This window comes from Stegodyphus dumicola, chromosome 3, assembly GCF_044657685.1.
Source record: "Stegodyphus dumicola isolate Sdum_Otavi_A_Nest chromosome 3, ASM4465768v1".
NCBI classification, from domain to species: domain Eukaryota; kingdom Metazoa; phylum Arthropoda; class Arachnida; order Araneae; family Eresidae; genus Stegodyphus; species Stegodyphus dumicola.
The window spans coordinates 33584568-33611821 of record NC_140770.1 but is presented as its reverse complement, the minus strand read 5'-3'; the positions used below and the strand labels follow the sequence as shown (position 1 = coordinate 33611821).

General features: G+C 36.3%; 1 protein-coding gene across 13 annotated transcripts in view; it reads right to left on the bottom strand.

The window, feature by feature from the left end:
• LOC118194695 (plasma membrane calcium-transporting ATPase 2-like) overlaps window positions 1-27254 on the bottom strand; it is a 472379-nt gene that overhangs the window by 146447 nt on the left and 298678 nt on the right. For all 13 annotated transcript variants that reach the window (XM_035365870.2, XM_085812726.1, XM_085812727.1 and 10 more), the window contains one exon: window positions 1984-2049. The gene's annotated coding sequence lies outside the window, so the exon portion shown is untranslated. The remainder of the gene's footprint in view (window positions 1-1983; window positions 2050-27254) is intronic.

The window sequence follows — 27254 nt, the reverse complement described above, 5'->3', positions numbered from 1 at the left end:
TTCTCTCTAGGAGAAAAATTCGCTACAATTTTTTAATTTAATTCACCACACTACAATGCCGTAAGAAGTGTAATGTCATGGCACCAAAAATACAGCGAACGTCATTAACAGTAATAATTTTTTTTATACTGCTATCAAAATGTAAACAATTGGTATAGAGGTGTGCTCTCGAGCCTATGCAATGGCTTCCTTAAGCGTAGAGGAAATGATCTCATTGGAAGCTATACCCGATCCCGAGAACGTATTTTTCCCCCATACACGTGGTGCAGTACAGAATGCTTATATGCGCCCTGGTTACAACTTTCGGTCAAATAAGACAGTGTGCTAGGAGGAAGGGGTACTCAGATCTGGCAAGCTCCAGGCTGCCTAAACACCCCAAACCCTAGAAGCGAGCCAAAAAGGTGCTAACCTATCGGTCGAGCCGATGAGCTAAGGCTGAACTGAGTCTTTTTCTTAGCTCCTCGGCTCGACCAATACTCAAGAACTCGCATTCCACGTCCCCGTTCTGAAGGGATGATAAAAACATCTGCTATCAACAAGGGCCACAACCCTGGACAGCAGAAAGAAGTCACTTAAACACTATCAGACAGACCAGGCCACCAATCTGGCCTGCTAACACTACGTCATGGTATACAAATGTCAGCTTTAGGCACCCCCAGGGAACGCCAATGAAGATTATGAATATGCAGTTTTGAGGCTGGAAACCTCAAGCAGTTTAAAGTCTCGCTGAATTCGCCAACTCCATCGATGGAGGTGTTTCACCCTGGACAACCATGAATATCTGACTATATAGCTCCACCATAACCAACGGCCAAGACATTACCATACGGTCCCTGCCAAGCGTGAAACAGCCATCACTAGCGATAACTTTAGTTCCTGTGGAGATTGAATTTAAATACCAATAGCCGAGTCTGCCTCTAAGTACAGATCCTAATCAGTAGTTTCCCAGGTTTTACCCGAGTTGACTTTCGGAAGGGCGTTCAAATAAGACAATAATTTTCTTGTGCAGACAGGCAGCGAGATGAACTCCCTGTTTTAATGACTGACCACCGTCTTTTTGACTCACCGCCGTCGTGCACTGCACGGCATTGCACCTATTGTCGGTGTGGGCCTGAGCTAGCCTACCACATTGGTACTTTTCCAATGGGGCAGTCATAGCACCAATCACTCACAATTATCCCATGTAACAGTTAAAGCTACCAAAACACACTAATTTGATATTGAAAAAAAATGGTCTGATGATTCCGTTATTCCATAAATTGAATCTGACATTGGTAGATCAACATACCTCCTGAGCCAGATGGAAAGCTCTGGATATACTTGCTTAGTAGTACGGCTGGGCATTATGATCACATACTCAACATAAAATAGTACTCTCTTACCAACTGATCAAGGAAATAGCATAACTCATGCTTTCAGATGATTTCCATTTTGCATGCTGCATGTATTGTGATTTATAAAAAGCAAATACTTTCATTTTTTAATATGCATATTCTTTAGAGCAGCATAGCTAAGTTTACATGCGGTTAATCTCACCAATAGGAGAAAACTGCACTTAGACTCTTCTTAAACACACACACAGACACTCAATAAGAATAAATTGCTATTATTGCAGCAGATTAGACTGTTTTACAATATCCATTCAGAATAACAATTAGATAATGCTTGACAAATTTAATTCTCTAGTTCTCCATTAGATGCACTACAATCGCTTTTATTCAATCCAGTATGCCTACCTTGAGGCAGACTTTAGTCTGAGGCAAACTTCAGATGATAAAAATGCATATGGCCTTTCCTTTAAACTTACTACAGATATTATTTAATGTTTTAAATGAAATTATATACAAGGTTTAACACATCTTAAAAAAGTGCAATTAATCGCATTTTAAAAATCGTATTTCTGTAATTCATTTATATGAAATAAATATGCAACAAAATATATATCAATATTAGATCATAAATAAAAGGAAATGTAAAACTAACCTAGCAGCTGATGAACAGGCCAAATCCTAACTGAGTTTCATTTTCATAGCTTCACAAATCCTTCAACTAAACAGAAAGGAAAAAAGAATCTATTTACATTGTGGTCACAATAAAGAGTAATATTACATCCAAAATATAAGCATTTTTAAATTTGCATTTTTAAAACTTAAGTAATGGGAGAAAAAATAAAATTTTAGTGGTATACTTCAACTTTTATTAAACTCTTTAAATCTCATATTAGCATATTTCCTTCCCCTTACTGTGCTTTATAGATGCGTCATAATGAGATATTTATATCTTAACTTGAAAAAATATAATACTCAAATGAATACAGTTACTTTCTTTGGATTACAAATGTTCATAACATGCAGTACATCTGTTTTTCTATTTAAAGAAATGGAAATTATCTCTAGGAGACATACTTAAAAAGTTCAAAATACTGAGAGGAAAATTTTACAATAAAAGTAAAGCCGAAGCATTTGAATGAAGATAAATACCATTTATACAGCAAAACAACGAATTAAACTGATGTCTGATAACCAAGTACCTCATAATATACGTTAAACAAAATTGTAGGAAATCTCTTAAATAGTATCTAAAAAAAGACTTTCTTGTATTAAAATGCATGAGAATTAATTTGTTAAAATTAATATGAAAATATGAAGATACTATGAGCAGCTAAGTAAACACAAACCAGCATTTCAAACTACGATTTCGCTGGGTCAGCTGCACATTCATCTTTTCTAATTATTTATAGATGGTTTGAGGCCTAAGAAGTAGTAGATACAACAAGAATAAGCGAGATTCAAGTTAAAGGGGAATAGAAATGAAGATACCTCATAAAATATAGTAATGTTAATACTATCATGCATTTTTACAGGAATGAAAATTTCTTTTAAATAAGTAATATTGAGATAGTTACAAGTAGTTAATCCATGACTATTTTTCATTCCTTACATTCTTATTATAACCGCGTCCTTCAGAAATTATATTATTCGCATAATTTCCACTCTCGATTTTTGGATGATTAAATTAGTAAAAAAAATCTGATGTATACAACATGACTTCCTTGTAAGGAATATTAAATTATACGCTTTTTTTCCTACATGTCATTTAAACCCATTTCCTCGAATTTCATTACAGGTATATTTCTTATTCAATTCAGTTCTCACTTCGCAGCAATGTAAAAATACATAAAAACTGAAACTATCTTCACAGTCTCAGATCTGGGGGGCGCAAGCCGGGGTCTGTGCCCCGAGCGGCAACTTTTGTGGGCGGCAAATTCAAGCGTGATGCTGGATCGTATTTGGAATGCAACTTTGAGACAGCATTAGTAGTTTCAAAAAACCTCTTTTAAGAATATTTATAATTACAAAAAAACCTTTTAATGGAATGAATAGTTAAAAGAAAGGTAAGTATAGCCGAATATGACTCTAGAGGCTACTGATTGGTTGAATGATGTGAAAAATTCAAAATTTGCTTGGAAAAATCATGAACTCTATTCAAAATATTAAGGATGCTAAAACTACAGCCAAAAAATTCATCGAAGGAGTTAAAGCTACTCAGATCCTGATCAACTTTGCTGAGGACTTATAATAATTCTCGTTACCTGCTTCTGTAAGTTTCCTGTATTTTCTCACTCCACGCTTCTCCTGAGCTAGAGCCTGCCCAGGCTTAATCTATCTCCTTTCTCTCTTTTCTTTTTGCCAATGATTCTTTACCTTCTTTTCCGCTTATCTATGTTTTTTCTCAGCAACCTTCCTCACTCATTACAAGAACTTCTTTGATTTCCCTGCTCAATCCCAAGCTCGTATATTGGCTTTCCTTCTCTCTTCCTTTCCCTTCTTTTCCGGTTTTCCCCAACTCTACTCATCTTTACTCTTCTGATGTGGAGGTGCCTGGTTTTGTTACAGTGACTCCAAAATATTTTCTCATTGGCATTGGCAAACATAAAATCAGAGAAAGGACAATGGAGGAACTCTGACACTGACGTCAGAAGACCCGGTTCCTGAGGCTCCTGTTTCTGCAAATCCAACACCCCGGACCAACCTCACTTGATTTCCACTACTGCCACAAGGAATAATTGCCCCTTTTATGCAGGCTCCCTTCAGGATGTCTTGCTCATGGAGGTAGGAAGTCCTTTCTTAGGCAGTGGAATTTCTCGAGGCAGCGGAATTATTTGAAGCCCCCTTTAGTTCTCCCCGGTAACTAATAATGGCCGAATTTCCCATTCGCGTCAGCGTGTTTAATGATGTTTTGTCAAACGAATTTTCGCATTTGAAAGAGAGACTTCCTTTAGAACACTGTATTGTAAAATGTGAAAAAAAAAAAAATTACCTTTAAGTGCAAGGTGTCTGAAATTGAAGTATCACGCTTCCGGATTAGAACCATCATTTACTTCCAGTTCTGTTGCAAAAAGTCAGCTACAGAACACAGCTTTAGGTACTAGTGTTGCATCGTGTAACACTGTTAAGGTTTGGTACTGAACATTCAAAAATAAGAACTATGACATTCAAGAAACAGAGCACTCTGGCTCTAATGATGTAAATGCGGCCTGCCTGCGAGAACTTGTAGAACAAGATCAATATGCACCAATTAGAGAGTTTGCAAAGAAAATAGACGTTAGTGCTTTGTTCATTAGTCGCGCTATGCATTGCATAAACTTTACATACAAGTTCAATCGCTGGGTGCTACATGAGCTGACTTAAGCAGATACGGATAGACGTGTTCGGGCCTGTGCTAATCTGCTTGAATATCAACGCAAGGACAAAATTTTAGGCCGGATCGTCACTTGTGATGATCAGCTACGCATCCGCAATCTCAGTTTTGCACAAACAACATTCAAGACACAACTATAAAACACATAATCTCTGACTTTCACTCTAGGTATACCAACAAATTCACTCGCCAAGAACATTGTCCCAGACCGGCCGTCGGAAGTTATCGGCTATATAAAAAAAATTTCAGATCGAAAAAAACCCAGAAACTGAAAAGATCACTAACAAGATTATTAAACTGCTGCCTCTAAAAATGATCTTCAAGTTGACAAAACTTTTTAATGTTATTCTACTCTGGCAATACTTCCCAGCCGAGAGGAAAACGGCTCGTATTAATCCTATTCTCAAGCCACATAAGCCAGCCAATGCGCCTAATTCCTATACCATGCCTAAGTATGCTCATGGGAGCACTTATCCTCAAACGTGTAAAAAGTCATCGAGACAAAAGGAATATTCTGATCCCTCAACAATTTGGATTCCCCAGGAATTTATCAATGTCTTAGCAACTATATCGTGTTGTTGAACACATCCCGGAGGACTTTCATCAAAAGAAATTCACCGGAGGACTGTTTATCGATATAGCCAAAGCTTTCGATTGTGTTTGGTTAGACACAATTATTTACAAAATTCCCAATCTGGAGTTCCAAGGTTGCATTACACACATAATTAAATCCTATTTAACAGGTAGACACTTTGTCGTTCAAATTTCTGACACACAGTCAACCCGGTCGTGCTATTTTAGCAGGTACTTTATTCAATATTTATGTGCATGATATTCCTAGTACACCTCACACTATACTTGCAATGCATGCTACTGGTACAGCGATCCCTGCTTTCATGTTTTTTTTCCTCTCCCCCCCAACTTTAAGGACATTTTATGGCAGAAAACTTTTGTTACAATCAGATACTTGAAAAGGATGTTTTAAAGCTGTAAATATGCAACTATTTTATCTCTCTTACAAACAAAACATTACTTTTATTCTAGCCTTATTAAATGCCCAAAAAAGTTAACTCCCCCCCTTTTTTAAAATTTTTTCCTTGACTGTTTCTGCCGCAGAAACGAGATTTCTTCTTTTGCATTTCACAATATATTAGTCTATCTACTCAAGAAAATGTGGCAGAAACTGTAAAATCCATTTGCTATTAAATTTTCACATTTCTCATGCATATGAAGCGATCTTTTGTTAGAATTAACTTTTACAATCAATTATTACAGTGGTTATTTCCGTCAAATATTAAATAATGAAAGAAAAGAAATTAAATAATGAAAAATTTGCATGAATGTATGCATGCTTCTCGCATAGGTGAAAAACAACGGTACCTAGAGCCAACAAATTTTCAATAGCCTAATTCTCCACCAGAACATGCCCCTGGAAGTCGAAATTTTGAATTTCGAATTTGCTTTATTATTTATTTCATATTTTGTATTATATATTATTATCTACATCATGTTTTGATTAACAAACTGAACGATTGCAAAGAGAGCAGTGGCAACACTTTACAGGGGGGAAAAAATTATCTCCAGCACACGAGACTGTCCATCAGAAATTCTAAAGATATACTGTTTTTAAATATTTTATGATTTTGCTGTTGAATGGAATTTTATGTGGCGAAAGCGCCAAAAACGTCATATTTAATAAATAATGTAAACGCACAAAACGTTAATAACAAAAAAGACAAAAAAAAAAGTTTTGTAAAGCCATCTTAGTAAAAAAACTGAACATTGATATAATAAACAGAGAAAAGATTGGGGGAAAAAATTGTATGCCAACATTTAACGCTACATCGAGAAATCTAAACATATATGCTGCTTTTAAAATTTTGCTGTTGCAAATGGCGTACGTGCGAAGAAAATGATTCTTAAAAATAAAGCTAAAATGACAAGAAAAATGAGTTACTAGGAGTGAAATATCAGCAAACCGCTTTACTGCGAATTCGGCGAGAGCATAAAAAACCTTAACAAATCCTTTTGCGCAACCGTTAAAATCTGAAACCTTCCAGATACTTTTTTAAAATTTATTTATTCATTTAAAATTTTTCTAAAGCGTTGAAACTATGTTTTAGAAAGAGTCATTCAAATCTCATGCAACAAAAGAAATTCGTGTAATGTATTTAACTTTTAAAATTCTATCATTATGCCTTAAGATCAGTGCGACATCGGAAATTCTTACCTAAAGTATTAAAATTAAATTTATGGAAATGTGAAACTCAGATTTCGATCATAAGTATCTGGTTTCATAACTCTTGATCACTTAATGCAAGATACTTAAAACTGAAATCGCATGAGAGAACTACAATACAGATTTGAAACGTGAACAAAACGGAGATTAAAAATAATATATCCGCGTTCTCATTAGCAATATAATTTCCAAGTTACATCATTAACTTCGAATTTTCTTTCTCTTCACCTTCCCCATTCAGACACAGAATTCCGGTGATGAACGTCATTAAAAATCCTCGGTACGTCGACCATGTACAGAAATGACAGAAATACGGTCTTTATAAAGAGAATGACATTCGCAAACGAGGAAAGCCCGTAACAAAGTACAACAATAATTATTAAAGAAAAAAAAAAAAAAAAAAAAAGAAAGAAAGAAAAGAAAAGAAAGAAAGAGATTCTACTTTTACTTTCTAGTCGTTCGCTATACGAGAATCGATCTTTCCTCTCGGATAGTACATTAAGAACTTCTTCACATTCGTTAAAGCAGAAAATCATTCATCTTTAATATCATCTATCAAAGCCGGTTTAAATATTCCAGTTACTCGTATTCCAATAATACAACGTTTCTCCTCTTTAAAAGATGCGTTTTAATTAATAAGCACAATTTTCAATACGTTTAGCAAGTTCACTATTTACACGATTTAATGAGGAATGCGTGATAATTTTAATCATTTAGATTTTTTATTTATATTCTTATACTGAGTTTATTCCTGAAGCAATATTTAAAATCAAATTACAACTTCTCATTTTTCAATGCTTAAAAGTTCGAATTAAAAAAAAGAACAAGATACCAATTCTTCACACAGTTTTGTTCATTTATTTAACTTTATGTAAAAAACAATTAAAAGCTCAGGTTAACTGATTAAGGCAAAGCAACTCGAGTGCTGACTTCGTGGAGAATTTTTAAGGGAAACTGGCTGGTATCCATGTTACACACGAGGAAAAACACGAAAAAAGTCCAACGCAACCAGACAGTTCACCCGCGATTCGAATACCGGTTGAGCTACCAGTTTTCAGCGATTTTACCGCTCGCCAGTTGGTGGCCTATAATTACATACTATGGTTTAAATTAGGAGTACCTCTCAACTTTTCATAACATTTTTAAGAACAAGTGCACTGGTAGAAGTTAACAGTGCTACCTATAAATAAACATTAATACGTTAAACGGCTAATTGGGAAACAATCGAATAAAAAATAAACGGTGCACGAAAAAATTTTAAGTGGCACGAAAGTTAGGCATTCCGAGTTTTTCCATAGAGGGTACAGGAAAAAGGAGGAAAAAAAAAATGAAATGAAACTATAGTTACAGTTCGACAAACACTAAGAGAAACTGATACTACAATACCATTCCGAGATAAAATTAGAAGTTTGTCAACGGTTTCAAAGAGTTAGAACAAAAAATATTCCAATCAACGGACATTGAAAAGGCAATAAAAAGTTTTCGAAATTCGCTATAAATTTATGTAAAAATAGGGTTAAAATTTAAAGCTAAGTATGAATGGGATGGTTTTTAAAAAGCGTTAACAAAATTAGATTCAAATTTGCTTGTAAAAGTAGCAGCGATAGAAGTTGAAGTAAAAGCGAAATCGTTTAAAAATGCATTCCAATTTGAATTTCTCAATATGTTGGAAGAGATGTTAAAATGCCAATGAAATGGATATATTTTATCCGCTACGGCCGGATAAAACATATAAAAGACTAGATAGCGGAAAAGTACACTAAGAATAAACATTATAAAAACTTCATTTAACAGCACATACGTGGATGGCCGGAAAGCTACTTGGGACCGGTAGCGGTGATTCAAGATGCTTTAAAAATTTACCATTAGTTTATGAAAAACCAATTACAATACATGAATTTTAAAGCAAATTTTTACAGACGGCATAAAGTATTTGGAAAACTATCTGAGGCACAATTAAAAATTTGAAAGCATACTGCCGCACATCAACTTCTTTCATCAATTTTATTTTATTTATTTAATTATTATTTCATCATTATTTTGGGGAATTTTGGTGTCCTTATTTTGCAGATCGTTGATTCTTCAGTACTGAACTGAGTAGTCAGAAACAAGAATACCATATTCATATTTGTCTATAATTTCTTTTCTTCACCTCTATCATAATTTTTTCTTCTGCTACTAACAATCATTATCTTTTTATCACCGCGTGGTACCTTATTTATTTATTTAAATTACAACAACAACAAAAAATCACAAACAAATTTAAGTGAAAGCAAGAATAAAGACGTACAACACTCCAGCGAAAGCCACACAGCAACTGGAAATTACCCGCCTTGTCGCCCTACGATGTGCATGCGGAGATTTTTTTGTAATAACGTCATTTGACACGAAGCTCACACGTCACATGACGATTTTGGAATATAATTTATGTTGCCTGCTTACCTGTTCGTATCTTGAAGCATCGTTCGTCATTCACAGCACTTTTAGTGTGGAAAATTTGTTCGTGATTTAAGGTTCACTGTACCAAATATCTCAGTCAATTTTTGTCGTATGGAAGACAAACGTCCTGTATTTTATTTTAAAGACAGAGGGAAGAAGTTAAATTTCGAAATACAGTGGTACCTCGACATACGAGTTTAATTCGTTGTGTAACCTTGCTCGTATGTCAAATTGCTCGTATCTCAAAGCAATTTTCCCCATTGAAATTAATTGAAATGCCATTAATCCGTTCCAGCTCCCAAATCACCCCCTCAGTTGTTTATGTTAAATATTTTTGAAAAGAAAAATTTACTTACAAGAAGAAACATTTATTTATAAATAACAAATACATATTCCATAAAAACATAATTTAAAAAAAAAAAAAGTGAAGCGCTTAATTTTCGTCACTGGTCTTCGCTTTTTTCGTCACGCTTTGCTCATTTTCACCTGCAGTCCGTTTAAAAAAAAAACTGTCCAAAGATGTCTGTTTCTTCCTCCCTTTCAGGATATTGCGGAAATGAGTTAGGCAAGTTTCTTTGAACAATTCCGATACACGACCAGTTGCAACTTTTTCAGGGTGATTTTTATCCACGAACTCTACAACTTTCTCCCAAGATCTCCTTTATATCTCTTGTAGGGATAACCTCCTCCATCTCTGGCTCCTCTTCAAAACTAATTTTTCGTTGAACCACCGTATGCTGCTGGAAATGCAGATGGTGTAACTCCTCGGTTGTCAGGTCCTGAGACTGTTCCTCGACGAGTTCGTTCACATCTCTCTCCTCCCCCTCCATCCAGACCCATGGATTTTCCCCGAGAAACAATCTCCTCTACCACTGACACTTCGGGTTCCAATCCTTCGAAGGCCCTTTCAGCTACAGCCTCTTCCATGCAGAGGTTAAGGTCTTCATTGTAACACCTCAGATACGAACATGGCCACTGCCGTACTGAACTGTGTGTACAAATGGAGGGAGGGAAACCACTTCCAGCATCTCTTGTCATGTTCTTTCATTTCTCAAATATAAAGAATTCATGGAAAAAAAATAGTTTCATTTCCTCTTGTTATAAGACTTTTATCACACTTTTCCCGGGGCCCTTTCAAGTGGGACAGCCTGTATAAACAACAATGAATTATCCGTTAAAAGTAAATGGCTCAGTCCTAAAGATAAATCAGAAGTATAGTCATTCACATTTACTTCTATAAAAATTTTACAAATAAAACGTAAACCAAACAAAAAATGATTCGCTTCGTCTTTTGTTTTGAATGATTTAATTTACGGTACAAGGCCTGATAAATAATTCTTAGACATATCATGATGTTAAAGTGGTCCTTCCAGAACTCGTATCTCAAATCTTGCTCTCATCTCAAAGCAAAATATCGCTCGCTCGGCGGCTCGTATCTCAAAACACTCGTACATCGAGGTACCACTGTACATACAAAATTGGGTTCCTTTTTTTTTTTTTTTTTTTTTTTTTTTTTTTTTTTTTTTTTTTAAATTTTAAAATACGAAAATACGGATCTGCGTCATTTATAACAATTTTGTAATTTAAAGTGCAAGTCTACGACCAACGGCTAGAAAAATAACAGCTGGGTAAGGACTTTTGTAGACAAGGTGTGTATGTATATACGTAAGATATAAAATATGAAAAAAATATTCATTTTAAAGAACAATAGTTCTTTTAATTCCTCATTTTAATTTAGCCACGTCCTCTTCCTCTCTTAAAACTAGCAGCGTCATATGAAAATTAATCCCCATTATGCTATCTGCAATGCGACGGCTCTTATCCAATCACCGCTTAAAACTTAAACTCTATAAATACCCCACTGCTGAATGCGGATTTACTCTTCCTGCTCTCCTCTTGCCCTACTAGCGCGTGTATCCCTGCTTCGTTGTGTCGTCTACTGTTCAACGATGTGATAACATATGTAAAATTTCGGGAGTGCTTATCGCACCCATTAAAGATGTGTGATTGAGGATATGTATCAAGAACATCCAGGAATATATTATGTCACGTTTGTTTGCAAGTCCATCATTCCATCTACGCAACAGTTTAAAGCTATTTTCTAATATCAAGTTAACCACAGGTGAATCATCATCATCATCAGAACACCACTTATATTGTTACGAAATGTACAGGCGCGGTAAGATGGCTTCTCCGGAAAGCAGTTTTAGGGTCGCCATAAAATGGCAAGGGAAGGCATGGTTGCCACATTTGGCGAGAAATCGCCCATTTGACGACAAGCGATATACCATGGACGGATGGAGAACCTTCTAAGCGATATACCATGGACGAATGGAGAACCTTCTGGAACGAATTCTTACCGGTTTAGCCCAGAATGTTCTCAAACACAAGCCGAAAACTATATAAACCCTGCTGGTCCGCAGTCAGTCAGCGTGTGTGCCACGTCTAGCGAGCTGATAGTCAGTCATTGAGCGAGTGTCTCGAAGTCAAACGCCGAGATGGTCGTCGAGTGCATAGAGTCTTTTAGTGTATCGCGAATTAGTGCATCGTCGAGTTTTGTCTTAAACTGCGCTGAGTCGAGAGCTATACTCTTGTGTATCGTCCAGTACATCGCGAGTTGCAGCGTGGAGAGTCTCGAGAGTACGTGGAGTTCCGAGAACGACCAAGCAGAGTCGGGAGCTGTACTCTGGTGCTTTGCAGTGAAGCTGTCTCTACCGTGATAGCTTGATAACCTGAAAGCTGTATCGCTGATCGTGTCAGCGTGTTTATAATAGTTAAACGACTGTGGACGAGATTTTGAGATATTTCCTCTCTCTAATCGGGGAAAAAAAAAAAAAAAAAAAAAAAAAAAAAAAAAACACTTTTTCTGGACTGTGCCATTTCCAGATTAATCTATGGCACAGAGCTTGCGTAAAGCTTATGGCGAAGCTTATTCGGAACTTGAACTCAAAATTTTCAGAACTGAAATTTTTCTAACCAAAACCGAAACTTTTTTTAGTGAAGCTTCTATATTGGATAACTGTGCACTTTTAGCTTTTACGTTTCTTCCGTTTAAGACGCTTATTTCCCTCGCTCTCTTGCCATCGCAGCAGTATTCAAAAATGTAAATATTCTTGAATAGGCACAATTAGAGTGCCAAGTAAAATGTGGCAACAAATATCAATTGGAATAAAAATGAATATTTAATCTTACTCGGCTGCCAAGTCTGTGATTACAACGGATTCAACATTTCAGCATTCTATGCAATCAGAATTCTTCATTTGCAATATGTGTGTGTGTGTGTGTGTGTGATTACGGCAAAGCCTCGAGGGCTATCTGCCTAAGGGAAGGGATGCCTTCGTGGAGGACTTTCTACGGGAAACTGGCTCGTATACACGTTACACATGGGGAAAACCACGAAAACTCCCATGCAGCCAACCCGTTCGCGGGATTCGAACTTTGGACCGAACTACCAATGTTCAGCGACTTACCGCCCGGCCGCTGGTGGGCTCATTTTCAATATGGATCTACGTTCTACGCCATCAATATTTGCTACATCTACTGCTCTTTTCCATTACAATTAACCGGTAGGATCCATGTATATGTATATATACAGGGTTTGGACAAAAATATGGAAACACCTTTAAAAAAACATGTTTCTTTGCTTAATATGGTGTAGGAAACCCGTTGGCATCCAAAACAGCTTGCAGTCTTCTCGAAATGGATAAATACAGTTCCTGTATGTTTGCCAAGGGAATATTATACCATTCTTCCTGCAAAACGGTGGCAAGTTCAGATAACGATGTTGGCGGTGGATAACGAGAACGCACTTTCCGTTCCAATGAAGACCACAAAGGTTCGATAATATTCAGATCTGGTGACTGTGGTGGCCAGGGGAGATGGAACAACTCATCCTCGTGCTCAGAAAACCAGTCCTGGACAATGTGAGCTGTGTGAACAGGGGCTTTGTCGTCTTGGAAGACACCATCACCATCGGGGAACAAAGTTTGTACCATGGGATGAACTTGATCGGCCAAAATGTTCACCTAAGTCTTGGCAGTCATGTGCCCTGACACAGTTATCATGGGGCTAGCAGAGAACCACGATATGGCTGCCCAAACCATAACAGAACCCCCGCCATGTTTCACTCTTGGGAACAAGCAGTCTGTATTATAGGCTTGAGATGGCGTTCACCAGACGTAAACTCGGCCAGAAGTGGGAAACAATGTCAAAGAAGACTCGTCAGACCATATTACTCGCTTCCACTGCTCTATAGTCCAGGCTTTATGACTTAAACACCACCTTTTCCTGTTACGGGCATTAGCATCACTGATGAGTGGCTTCTCGATTGCAGCACTGCCAGCAATTCCCTGTTTATGAAGCTCCCTTCTAATTGTTTTGGTACTCACAGGGTTCGGTAACACAACATTCATTTCAGCAGTAACTTTTGCAGCTGTGGTCTTCTTATTTTTCGTCACAATTGCCCTTAATGATCGTCTGTCACGATCACTCAGGACACACTTTCGTCCGCGCTGTGATTTAGCAGATCATGTTTTTTCGCTTTTCAAATATGCGGAATAAATCTTCGATACAGTACCTCTTGAAACACTAAACACCTCGGCTACCTTGCTTACGGAAGCACCTACCATACGTGCTCCAACAATTTGCCCACGTTCGAAGTCTGTTAACTCTGACATAATGCAATGACAACCTCACATAACAGTACTCCGACAACAACTGAACTGTTTAGCACATTTACGAAGTTGTATAGGTTGCGTCAGTAGTCAAAAACACCAGCGCCACCTACATATTTCATTAAAATCAATCTTTCTTTTCAAACATGCATTTCACAAGGTGTTTCCATATTTTTGTCCATCCACTGTATATATGTATAATATATATATATATATATATATATATACATAAAAAATTAGAAATTTCAAATTAAAATAATAAATTATTAAAGTCACAAAGTATGCTGCGTATTTAATTAAATAATCAGCAACAATTAAACCAGAAAAACAAAATTATGATGATCTACAGAATGATCTTGGGCCCCCAAAAAATCTGGAGTTAAGTCATTGTAGGCTTAAATGATCACGCTCTTCCTCTGTCTAACATAAGAAATAATTGGTAATATAATAATAACTGCAAATGACATCTCTTAGTAAATGATGATTAGTAAGTACTGTCCATATCGTTACAGACAACATCTTCAGAAATCAAAAATCCCTACTTTTATATCATACTCGTTCTGCCTCTAACAAAAATTCTGTAATATAAATTTAACTGCTCATAGCATCGATTTATATTGCCATCTATTTCTAAAGACTGCCATCTAGTAAGTATTGCCAACATCGTTATGAAAAACATTATAAAAAATTTAAAAAATTGCTGCTTTTTTGAGAGGGGGCACCTTGTATTATCATATAACATTTAACTATTTCACCAGGTTTGTTCAAAAAAACCATATTTTTTCTTTATGATACTGCAATTTCAATTTGTCATAATGTATATTACATGCATATTCCATTTCTTTCTATTTCTTATCCAATCTTTTTTATATTCTATAAATTTTATTTCTTTGCGCCATTTTTATTCAACTGCATTTTCGTTTTACTTTAGAATTATTACAGCTTTATACCGCCTTTCCTGCATAATTAAATAAACCAAACAAGTATACTTTCTCATAAATACAGCTAAATATGTCTAGAACATTTAACGCCTCATTTCTTTACGAGAAGAAGACAGAAAAATTATTTTTACGAATGAGGACAGATAAATACATAATTCATCATATAAAAGTAATATAAATTAATGACACAGCTGAATAATTTATTCAACTCTTTGGCTATATTTTATTCATTATGTACGCAGAATATATTTCTGATGATGCCCTTCATATAGTAGGAATATTAATATTTCTGTACTTACAGCAGCATTTAATCACGAATATACATGTAAATGATACTTTAAAAATAGTTCGTATATTAATGCGTGCTAATGTATTCCTAGATGTATAACTAACATGATAATCTAATTTTATTTCAGTAGTAGGTGGGGGGAATTATTTTTATTTTAGTACCTCTCAAACAGATAAAGAGTTTTTTGAGGGGGGGGGAAAGACGATATGATAACTAGGCTTTATTCTACCTTTCCAATAAACACACTTATAATGCTAAAGTAGACCATTAATAACGTATCAAAAATTCATATAAGCATACACGCTAAAGATTGTAATTGGAAGAAAGGACAGAAAAAACTTTTTTATTTTGCTTAACATTGGCTGAGTCACTCATAAAATTTATACGGCTTCACGAAATCATTTCTATTTTTAAGAAATCAACAGTTTGATCAATATAACCATATACATTGTTATAAATGCTCTTTAAAATTCTGATAATCTTTTTAAATAAATATTTATTGTAATTATATTTATCTACTACTGTGCAGTTAAAAAAATTATTTACGAATGTAGGAGTTAACATATTCAACACAGTTCACAATTAATAATTTCACAGTTCACGTTAAATATCGTGTTCAGAGCACATTTGAAACGTGCAAACTAGGAGGTATTATTTAAGGAAGATTTGCTGGAGTACAGTAATAGTGATTACACGCGACGCTGGCTGGCGACTTCTAAAACACAAAACATAATGTTTTCTGATCTCATAGGGACTTGTGTAAGAAAGATATAAGAAAACTTGTTCTAAACGCCAACAGCGAGCGTAAATGCTTCATGATGCATACTTTTATTTTTGGATCTGGCACTGCCAGTTTGAATGTGTAAAAAGAATTGAATAAACTCTGAATCATGATGTGAATTTTTTTGCTTTTTAATTATGGATAATTTTCATTAGAATAATATTTCTTAAATTCTTATCAAATGATTTGTTATATTTATTTCCAGTTTCACGCATTCTGTTCTGCACGTACGGATTTTTGTACGTGTTTTGGACCCATACGCGGCTGTCTTGCACTGATGCTTTCAAGCTCACCACACTCAGACTGGTGAGACAAACTCTCAGTGTGTGACACTCTTTCTCTTAGTGTGGTGAAACACACTGAGAGAAAAACACGATTATGGTATATCACATGTATCATGATCCATAACGCCGAACCTACTCAGGGAAGGGCCATACCTAACAAAAAAAAAAAAAAAAAAGTGCGTGATCTGCGCTATACCATTTAGTAGCGCCGCACCGACCTTGGGGGGGGGGAAGATAAACCTAAGTCTACCCGTACCGTCATGCTGCCATTTCTGTAGCAGCAGTGTTCAAGTGTCTTTTCTGTAACAGCAGTTCTGTATGTGCGAACCTGGAAAGTGGTAAAGAACTGGCGCTAAAATCTCTAGCTGCAAATTTTGTTACCTGATCCGCTAGTTCGTTACCATAAACTCTAGCTTATGCAGAATTTTAGTGGTTTGAAAAAGGCTGGAATCCCACTAAAATTATCCTGGTATTCGCTAGTCCTAGCGTTCTGATTTAGGAAGCAACATCCGCTGTACATGCAAGTTCTGACGGTGCAGTTTCTGCTATGGCCGCCTTATATAGCTTGTAAACTTGATATAGAGTCAGTATACATATTTTCAATATCATTACCGAAAGTGCCGATGTTTAACTGCTGCACTTAATGCTACTAACTCTGCTTGAAATTCAGAGTTCCCTGCTTTGCGTTTCCTTGCTAAAATCATTACCGCAATTTTACCATCAATCACACAGAAGCCACTGCCCGTAATCTGCTCCTCTTTGAACCCGTTCACGTACTTTATGTTGAATATTGGTGGTGTTGGTGGCCTGCATACAACTTCCTACCATTTAGCGCACAGAAATCACTGCCTATACTCTCCTTTCCTTTGGATTGCTCGTTATAGTAGGCTTTGAGTATTGGTGGTTGCATCCTATCACTGTGTCGAACGCCGTCCGATGGTAGGGTGGCACAGGGTTGCTTCGCTCATCAGCGGTTTCCACATACATACAATTCCATAATGTAACATCCTCATGTAATATAAGACTTCATCACATTTACGCTGCACCATTTAGGGAATGGAAGCCGGTGAATATGTTTAAGGCAACAGAAGAAGTCGTTCTGGCACATAATCAGTAAGAATGGTCTCTATGCTGGGCAAAGATGATTTTGCATGCAGACAATGATGAAATTTCCGCGTCGTGCAGGGAGATGTGCTTCGCTACTGTACATACAACACACGCCGCTAAATGCCATCGCGGATTATATTATACTTCAGATATCGTTTTCGGATTCAGGATTATATTCGGTTATTCGGACCTGAAAATATCTACCCCCAAATTTAGGTTGCTTTTTTGCCTAGTTTTAAATTTTACAAATGCAAGTTCCTATCCAAAGGCAGACGCCCTTTGAGTATTAAGATTAGAGTTACAACACCGGTGAATTAATACCCCAAAATTTTATGAACCATTCATAAATGAACTTTTGCATTAAAGATACTATAAAGAGTTCATAAACAAATTTCTGCACTTTCAAAATTAAAGTTTTCTGAAAGTGCCTATATATATATGATTCCAGTTATATCTCGATTAAATTAATTTAATTTCATTACTATTTCAAGTATTTTTTCTCATAGTTTAATGTTATCATTCGATTAATATTATGAAAATAGCCGTGGACAAACATGGTCACATTAAGCCGTGAATACTGTAGATCATGAGCATCCTCAAAGATATACCCACTATATACACTCTTTTGCAAAAAAAAATCGAAGCACCAAGAAGGACTTTTCCGATCGCGACGAAATTTGGTATGCAAAAACATCTTGATAGAATATGCAAATGATCAAAGTTTCAAGGCAAATGAACAGGAATTGCCATCATACCACGCATTTCTAGTGCGCAATTCGCAAAGTATAAAACCAGTAACAGAGGCGGAAAATTTATCCCCCCTTTTTTTGTTGTTGTTGATGCTGCCATTTTAATTCCGTAAAGAAGCAACTTAAGATGCCATTACGGCGATATCGAAGACCTTACAGACGACTAAATGACTTCGAACGTGGTCGCATCGTAGGGTTGCGTGAAACTGGGTGGTCATATCGAGCAATAGGCCACCACCTGCAGCGTAAAGACACTGCTGTGAAAACATGTTGGCAGCAATGGTTGCTACAAGGAATTTGCCGACGAAATGAAGGCTCTGCGAAGGAACACAAATGCGAGGCAAGTTAGGATGATTGTTCGCCAGGTCCGAACCACAAATTATCGCAGGTCTGGAGCGACAACTGATGAATGCCCGGCAGAATGTGTCGCAGGATGACATTAGGAACATCTACCACTCCTTGCCTCGACGAATTCAAGCATGCTTTGCCGCCAGGGACGGTTCGACCAACTACTAATTTGAACACTCAATGGGTGATTGTGAGCCGTGAACGAAAAGTTTAATAGCCGTTGTTCAATGTATTAGAAATTTAATGCATACCGTAACGCAAGAACTCGATATGATTATATCTTCGAGGATGACGTATAGGTATTTTTATTATTTGACAGATCGGATCCTTTTCATATTTCTTTAACTGAAATTTAAAGAGGTGCCCTTACACCCACATAAGCATGCTTTGTTTTTTTTGCTAGAGAAATTTCTAGCTCGTGTTTTTGTGCTTAGTCAGCGATTCCATCTACTGCTCTTTATGCATTAGTTCCATTCAGCCGACGCGTATGACTTTTTGGCACTACTAGGAAGTCGTTCACGTGCGCCAAATTTTCGGCTTCAGTGCTGAACAGGTGCGCAAGCGCTTCTGCAATCTTATGTTCAGAGGAGCTTGAGAATTGCCATCGACGGTGTGCGAGGGCTGGTCACAGCTGTGAGTTAATAATGAGTGATTGTAATTTAATTATGGGAATTAGCCGTGAAATGTTTTCATATCAGTAAGTTGAGACAAGTTGCATCTTTTGCAAGATTTCTTTTGTAGATAAACAAATTATAAAAATTAATTAATGAATTAATTAAAAAACTACAAAAATGGCGGCTTGATTTTTTTTTTTTTTTTTCCCCCTTGGTGCGTTAAAGGATTAAAAGACAGGTATCTCGCATAAATAGAAAACAACTAGCTCTAGAAAGTTGAAATTTTGTATATGGAACTGCTATAACAAGTACAGTTATAGTAGTAGTTGCGCATCTCATTTTTCGGTTGCAATTGGCAGCACCAAACATATGTTGTTACGTAATGCCCGGCTGCGGTAAGATAGCTTCCCCACAAAGCGGGTTTAGGGTTGCCAGAAGATGACGAAGGAAGGCAGAGTGCCAGATTTAATGCGAAATCGTGCATTTGGCGACAAAATCGGCGATATGCCATAGATGGATGGAGAATATTCTAGAACGAATTCTTACTGGTTTGGCCCAGCATGTTCTCGAAGGCAGGCCAAAAAGCTGTATAAACTCTGCCTGTACGCGGAGTAGCAGTCTAGTGAGGATCGAGTCTCTCGTAGTGCATAAGAAACATGCGTCGTTTGAGGCTATCGAGTTTTATCTTGAGTGTGCTGAGCTCTGAAAACGACCGAACCGAGTCGGGAGCTGTACTCTAGCGCTTTCCCGTGATGCTGTCTTTAACGTTATAGCCTGAAGGTTGTGTTGCTGATTGTTGCAGCGTGTTTGTCGCCGTTTTTCGACAACTGTAAACATATTTTTGGAGCTGTTTGTTCTCACTACAGGCTAATAAATTGTGCGTTGATTCCTTATCGATTGTAAACAATCACTCCAAATCCACGAACCCGCAAAACGCAACAATATGTACAGAATTAGTAGCAAAATTATCAACAACTTAAAAAGCTATTTAAATATCTTTTTAAATAAGCTTCTAAGAGTAATGAAACCGCCATTTGTTTACATATGAAAACTCTTGGCAGAATAGTGAATTAAGTTAGTTTGTGTACAAACTTCAGTGCCGAGTGGAATCAAAAGTGCTTTTAATTTTTTGCACCGAAAAATGAGTATTCCAGCGCGCTAGCCGAATTGGTTGTTTCTGTGTAGAACTCTTAATTTTAATTGTAAAATAAATAAATACTGTTTTTAACTGTGTTTGAGGTTTTCTTCCTTTTTTATTTATTTATTTATTTATTTAATATTTTATTTATTTATTTGATATTTTATTTATTTATTTATTTATCGAATTTCATTAGAGATATATTTCTCATTCAAGGAATTCAGTTCTTATTTCTGGACAAGGCAAAAATACATGAAAACTCAAAATACCTTCATAAAAATTTGTAAAAATAAATAAATAAATACTGTTTCTAACTGTGCTTGAGGTTTTCTTTTTATTTATTTATTCAATAATTAACACAGTTAAAAACAGTATTTATTCAATAATTAAATAAATAAATACTGTTTTTAACTGTGTTTGAGGTTTTTTTTTTCTTTTATTTATTTATTCATTTTTACAAATTTTTATGAAGATGTTTTGAGTTTTCATGTATTTTTGCCTTGCCGCGAAATAAGAACTGAGTTTCTTGAATGAGAAATATATCTCTAATGAAATTCGAGGAAATAAGTTTGAATGAGATGCAGCAAAAAGTGTGTATATAGGTCGTGGAAGGAAGTCATGCGGGTTCCAGATCAGATTTTTTCTTTTAAAAATTTCACATTGAAATAATAAAATTTTGACAAATAAAATGATATATTTTATATCTTTCAGCTGCCAAATTTTAGCCTAGATAAAAGAATAATCAAATTAACTTTTTAATTTCCAATCACTTGCTAGTCTGAAAAAGTTCTAAAATAAACAAATTTAGTAAATAAAATCCACTTGATAAGACTGGGAAAAAAAAAAAAAAAAAAATACCAATTAAGAATATTAAGACCTCCATGCCTCGGTTTGTAGCTTTGAAACTTTTATACTGCATTCTCCCTTTTTAAGATTTTTTTAAAATTCCAATTGCATTTCTAATAATACATAAAATACAAAATATCTTATTTTCGTAGACTATGAAGTTATATATAAATTTACTTCGATTCAATTACTTTAGTGACATTTCAAAAAATAACTAACTATAAAATTTGTTCCTTAAAATTGCCTTTCTCCTCCAGTTTGCTCATAAATACTTTCAAGGAACCAATGGAATGTATGATATATGTTTCTTCTTCGCGGTTCAGAATTCAATTTATTCAGGTGTTCAACAATGACATTTTCTCTTTGTTGAAGTGCATCATTCTAGAACAAAGAGAAAACGTCATATCTTATCAGATTCTTCAGCCCACTTCCCCCCCCCTAATGTGACTGCGCGACACCTGTAAAACATCCACACTGCCCTACAAAATTTTTCCGATTCGATGAGTACCTATCCGAAACTTTTCAATGTTTCAAACATTTTCAATGAATAAAACATAAATTTAAGTTTAAATTGGTCTGAAAGAACATACCATCCAAAAACTACCAAATGGAAATATGATATATCTTCAGTCCACTCATAAAACAAAATTTAGAATAGCCAAATGCAGCAGAATGTACACTCAAGAGCCAAAACATTATGACCAGCCCTACAGTTTGCGATGAACGCGCCTGGATGATGTGGAAGACACGTGATCAGGTGGAAGTGGTTTTTAACTGCTGCTGAAGAGTCATTCTTTCACTTACTTCTGTGTGTGATGGGAAAGGCTGCGGATCTAAGCGACTTTGATAGAGGGCAGATTGTAATAGCTCGAAGGCTCGGAACAAGTATTTCCAAAACTGCACGACTCGTGGGTTGTTCGCGATCTACAGTTGTTAGTAGGTATGAAAAGTGGATGAATGACGGTGAAACCAACAGTAGACGACATGGTGTTCGACGTCCACACGCTATCAAAGAAAAAGGTCGTCGGAGACTGTCTCGCATGGTGAAGCAAAACCATAGCCAGACAGTGGCTCAGCTGACAACCGAATACAATGCAGGGCCAAGTAGAAAAGTATCGGAGCACACTGTTCAGCGGACACTGTTGGATATGGGGGCTACGCAGAAAACGTCCCACTCGTGTGTCTTTGCTGACCAAGCGTCATCGCCAACTGCGCCTGCGCTGGGCCCGGGAACATCGCGACTGGTCCATGGATCAGTGGGAGAGAGTTGCCTGGTCAGATGAATCACGGTTTGTCATTCATTACGCCGATGGCCGTGTCAGGATACGTCGCCTTCCAGGCGAACAGTTGCTCCCTCAATGCACAGTAGGTCATACACAGGCCGGTGGTGGCGGTATTATGCTCTGGGGGACGTTCTCTTGGTCGTCTCTGGGACCCGTGGTTGTAGTAGAGCAGACCATGAATGCTACAGGGTATCTGAACATCATTGCGGACCAGTTGCACTCTTACATGGCCTTTGTTTTTTTAGATGGAAATGGAATTTTCCAACAGGACAACGCCCCGTGTCATAAGGCTACAATTGTGTTGGAGTGGTTCCAGGAACATGATTCTGATTTCCAGTTAATGTCCTGGCCGCCTAACTCACCGGATCTCAAACCGATAGAACACATTTGGGATGTCATGGGACGGCAGCTCAGAGGTCAAGGACCAACAATTTGCAATATCTTGGATTTGCGTGACCATTGCTACAACATCTGGTACAATCTGTCTCCGGCCATCTATCACGGACTTGTGGCATCCATGCCAAGGCAGGTTGAAGCAGTGTTGCGCGCCAAAGGTGGCCCAACACGTTATTGACAGGTGGTCATAATGTTTTGGCTCTTGAGTGTATGTCCTATATAATTTATTGTTTGACAAGAAGACCATACTGTTGTTGATCCTTTTCTGAACAGTACGGTCTGTCATTGAAACTGCTGAATCCCCCTCCCCTTGTTTGGATAATTAAATTAAAAATTCATTTCAACATTTTGAGAAATATCATTTCAACTATTTTGAGACCCTTTATATATCCCCCGGGTCTTTGGTTCTTCTAGTGCTCTGGCATTAGTAACTTCTGCAATTTTAGGATTTGGAACATAGAATGAGTCTGCTAAACCTAATTTCCTTTTTTAAAGAAAATTTATATAATGCTCATTCCTCCCCACGAAAAAAAACCTTTTTACTCTTTTGGGGGTAATCGTTATACAAATGTTGATTCAGCTTTGTTGGTTTCAGATAATAATCTGTCAAAACTTTGCTATCAGCAACACACTCAGATCTTTTTTATCCATTCATGACAATGTATGTGAATCAATATTGAAGAGAAGAAAAAAAATAAGCAAGTGTTGAAGATGGAATAATAAGAAACTAAATAAAAAAAAAAACTCACTGAAAGCTGCAAATATTTCGCATTAAATAACCAAGACCACAAGCATAAATATTTATTAATTACAACATTTTGCTTTGAGGAAATCCAAAACCAGTGAAAGAAGAATTGGAAAAAATATATCATTACAATACGGGAAAAAATAAAATCAAATGATAAAACGGAATGCATGAGCAAATTTAAGAGGTGGAGAGCCTAATTCACTTGAACATTTTGGTGCCTCTCATCCTTTTACGTTTACTAATTTTCTCATTTACATTTAAATGAAGTAGATGTGAATAATAAAAAAGAATGGAATTAAAAATTCCTAAAACAATATCCATATTATATAAATAAACATATGAACTGCATATTTTTCCAAGTTATTCAAAAATCATTTTTAAAAAACTTTAAATCCGGTATTAAAAATTATTAGAAAAATGTATCATTAAAAATTTGAATTTTAATCTCTCTGGATAGTAGCAAATGTTGTTTGGTGAAGCACATAGATCCAGTCCTACCGGATAATAAAAGCAAAATTTAGATAAGATTGTAAAAAAAAGCAATATTTAGAAGTACTGATGTATGAGCAGAAACATAGAAACACTATGATGTATGAGTAGAAACATAGAAATACTGATTTGCGCAATCACACACAGAGGCAGACCGTAGATCCGTATTGAAGAGGAAGAACTTTGATTGCGTAGAATGCTAATCCATAATGAATAGGAAACTGGAATATCGAGACGGATAAAATTCCATTTTTATTTAAATTGACTTTTCTGGCCACAATTCTCTTAGCACTTTCATCGTGCCTATTTGCAGAAAAAACATTTAATAATTCCTATAAACATATTTGAATACTATGGCGATAAGAGAAAATTGCGTCCAAACAGCAACAGGCGTTGAAGCGAAGTGCGCATTTATCCAATATGGGAGTCTGTTATGGGAAAGGTTTTGGTTTAAGTTAGAAAGGTTTCGGTTCTCAAAATTCTGAGATTAGGTTCCGAATTAGTTACGTCATCAGCGCTACGCCATGGACCTTATAAGAAATAGACTAACCCAGTGGCCGGGGCCCGCGTCACATACATGTCGGCAAGAAAGAGTAGGGACGATCTGGTTTACTTTAACACTGAAACCTATGGCGTTTGTATCACATAACTCTTTCTAATTATTAAATGTGATCCGTTGTATAGTGATGAGATTATGAAAGCCACAGTTTTTTATAAATAGGATTTAATATATCTCATTAAAGCACTTTTTACTGCATTTCGCGCATTTTTTTGGCGCGTAATTCTTGTACAAAGTAGTTATATATAATTTCCTATATAATTTCCTTACAGCATAAGAAAAGCTAAAAAAATATCCAGTTCTGAAAGTATGCAATAGCTTTATAATTATCTGGAATGTTAATTATGTTTGATAAATATGCTAAATTTTTAAAAATCAATCTCAATTTCAAAAATAAAAATATGTAGAAATTCTAATTTGTGAAATGAGGCGCTACAACCAGCTTTGTCTTGACAATTATACACGCTGCAATAGGCAACCAATGTTAAATTTCTGCAAGTCGTCCCTACTCCTCCGGATGTGATCAAGGTGACAGCCGGCAACGCCTCAGACGGGGGAGAAAACCCATTTGGGTTAGTCTATTTCTTATAAGGTCCATGCGCTACGCACGCCATAAACATAGACCAATCTAGAAATTGCGCAATCCAGAAAAGTTATTTAAAGAGAGGAAATACTCAAATTAAAAATGAGGAACCGACAATTAGTAAATTAAATTATAAAGCTGATTTACATACTTATATATATATATATATATGCAACTCTAAAAAAACATTTTATTTTATAATTTTTTCATCCCACTGGAGGATTAGGATATTCAGCGGAGGCCCTAAAACAAAAGATAAAGAGTCCGCTTCCCCCCCCCCCCGCGTAAAAACACTCCTTGTTATGTCCTTTCTCCTATTAAGCTGTCGTTCTCGGTGATGAAACAACCAAAAGCAAATGGATTTGGCTATTTCCGATAAACTGACAAAAACATTTGGAACACACTCAAGCGAATGCCTGGCTATTTGTGTCTGTGGGAGGGAAGGATTCTTCCTCAAAACAACAGGAAAGAATACAAACACACGTAAGAGTCAAATGATAAGATAATACAAAAAATAAGTCCGACTGTACAGATAAAGTACACATTACATTAGCTCAGTACAGTCACAGCGGGAATGTTCGAAAATAAAAAATGGACTTTTCTTCGATTTATTAAAGCTATCTTCTGCCTTATTCTCTTCCACTTTTCCTTAAAAATATTTTAAATTCTGCAAATTCTATAAAAACGCTACATCTGGCAATGTCGATGGATCTGGTTGTAGAGTCATTAGGTTTTTTTTTAATGTCAAGAAACTGAAAAAATGAGCAATGTCCTCGCCGGGACCCGAACCTGGACCTCTCGAATATGCGCCGAGTGTGTTAACCATTACACCACGCAGGCATGCAGAAAGGAGGGAGAAAAGGCCTTATAAACTTCCCCTTTCAAAGGGAGACTGGGGATTAGGGGACCCAATCGCCAATCCTGGTGGTGAAGAATCATCATCCACTACCTTTTTAGTTTGGCCGCAACTGTAGATACATTATTTTGGAAGCTAGAGATGTGAGAAATGCGCAATGCCCTCGCCGGGGCTCGAACCTGGACATCTTGAATACGCGCGGAGTATGCTAACAATTACACCACGAAGGCATGCAGATAGGAGGAAAAAATACCTATATAATTGCGCGTAGTCTATTATAACCATACGACCAACTTATTTGGTTAGGCCCACCTCTGGTACTTTATAAGGTATCCTTTGATCATCTTCACCGATTGTAATAATGTATGTGACTGTGAATCAGCCAATTACGCAATTTAATTCTAGAAATTTCTTCTATAAAATTTTCTTGCGTTCAAAGATAAGAAAGTTGAAAATAGCAGTGCATTTTTATAATCCGGAACAAAATACCATCATATTTGAGACAACAAAAAAAAGCGCTGGTATTCATATAAACCCGAAAACTGGTTCCACTGCGCTAAATATAAGCGAATACCCGAGAATATGACAGTACTTTTTAACTTATTCGGGTCTTTTGTAAACATACGCAGTGATTATCTGTCATTAATCTAACACTGACTGACTCCGTTATCATAAACTCGTTTGCAACTGTTTTACGCGATAAATACGGATATTCCTGATGATGGGATAGTTTTGCTACGAGGGAAACCAGACTGACATAGTTTTTAGAACCATTAAAATATATCTGGAATTCTAAAGCTTAACGCTTAATCGCACAGTATCTCAAGATACCACTGATCCAAATTAAGACCATAGGTAATTCAAAATATAGGTCCTTATATTTTGAATATTCGATCAGATATATCATTTACGGACTTATTTATTTTATTTTCCTCGTACTATACCAGAAACTCTGAACTAGATTATGAGTAACAATTCAGAAGCTAAAGTACGTAACTCAAAATTGAAAAATCATTCTAAAATAAATTAAAATTAGCTCAGAAATCCAAATTCTGTATGTTCAGTCTTAGCAGAGAAAATGCAGAAAGTAGTAAGAATTTCTTGTCGTTTTAATATTAGAAACTTTTATCAATTTTTTCTCTCTCACAGACAACCCTTTTTGTCTTTCTCTCTCTCTCCAGCGGATTCTCA